Source organism: Mastomys coucha, unplaced genomic scaffold, assembly GCF_008632895.1.
Source record: "Mastomys coucha isolate ucsf_1 unplaced genomic scaffold, UCSF_Mcou_1 pScaffold5, whole genome shotgun sequence".
Taxonomy (NCBI): Eukaryota; Metazoa; Chordata; class Mammalia; order Rodentia; family Muridae; genus Mastomys; species Mastomys coucha.
Genome location: NW_022196911.1, coordinates 9,130,582 through 9,131,959, shown reverse-complemented (window position 1 = coordinate 9,131,959; position 1,378 = coordinate 9,130,582). Strand labels below are relative to the sequence as shown.

The 1,378-nt window shown below is 51.1% G+C and overlaps 1 pseudogene; it reads right to left on the bottom strand.

Annotated features, from left to right (window-relative positions):
• Positions 1-114: 114 nt before the first annotated feature.
• On the bottom strand, positions 115-935 carry LOC116077669 (annotated as a pseudogene).
• Between the last annotated feature and the right edge of the window lie 443 nt (positions 936-1,378).

Below are 1,378 nucleotides of genomic sequence, written 5' to 3'. Positions count from 1 at the left end.
TTGGTCCGTGTGAAAACAAGTTTTTTGAATGTTAACTATTTTCTGACACTTTGGAGTTGCTGTTGCTCGTCCCGTTTCCATTAGGTCAATATACGGTTCACGGCAATACTGTACAAGTTTACATTTTCACTACAGGAAGTAGTGTGGGGTACGACGAGTGACATGTGGCTCGCCTCTACGAGGTGCTGGATCAAACTGCAAGCTCCATCACCAGCTGGTGAGCTCTGGACACCAACGTGAGGCCATTGGCATGATTAAATGTCTCAGAAATATCTTGGCCAAAGGTATAGCCAGCTCCCTGAGGAGAGATCCCCCAGCCACCGCGGTCATCTGGATCTGACCACAGCAAGTCACACATTGGACCCTCATGAGGAACTTCTTGTAGGCGATCAAGTGCTCGGTTGTGATCCAGTGTGTCTATGGATGGCGACAGACCACCATGTAGACAGATCTGCCCATCCACCAAGGCAGTGAGAGGAAGATAGTCAAAAAGGTCTGTGAAGTATTTCCAAACGTTTGCATTTCCGTATTTCCTTAAACACTCGTCGTAGAAACCGTACACTTGTGTGATCTGTCTGCTTTCGTGATTCCCTCGGAGTATGGTGATACGCTCTCGGTAACGAACCTTAAGAGCTACAAGCAGTGTAACTGTTTCAACGGAGTAATAACCTCTGTCCACATAGTCTCCCATAAACAGGTAATTTGTATCTGGTGATTTACCACCAATTCTAAAGAGTTCCATGAGATCATGAAATTGCCCATGCACATCTCCATAAACAGTGACTGGACATCGAACTTCTTGCACGTTGGATTCTTTTGTCAGGATTTCTTTAGCCTTCTCGCAGAGGCTCTTGACCTGGGACTGAGAGCTGCTTGCACTCGTTCAGCTGCTCGATCCACTGGTCCAGCTCCTTGGTGAACAACTTCTCATCCATGATGCCGCCCGCCGGAACCGGCTGCCGCTCCTCCACGCTGCTCCCGCGCCGCCGCCCGCACCCGGGCCACACGCACATGCCGCCGCCGCTCCCCGGGGTGCTTCCTGCGGCCCCAGGCGGCTGCTGGGCGCTGGCGCCGGCCCACTGGCTCGCTCCGCAGTGCTCGGCCGCTGGCCGCTGTGCCTCCTCCTCCGCTCGCCCTAGCTCGGGACTCGGCTTTCTGTGGTCTGGAGTTTTAAATAGTGCCTTTCTCTAGAGTAAATTGAGATTTGATCAGAAAATCTTTTGTCTTGTCTCCTTCCTTCGAGTCTCTTGTTCCCAAATTTGTCGTTGCAGTTCCCTCTTCTCGAGAACCCTGTTAAGTCCTGCAGGTCGGGGCAGAAAAGCACTCAAAAGCATAGAGAAGGTAATCCTGCTTCAGACAAGATAATCTGTTTAGAGTA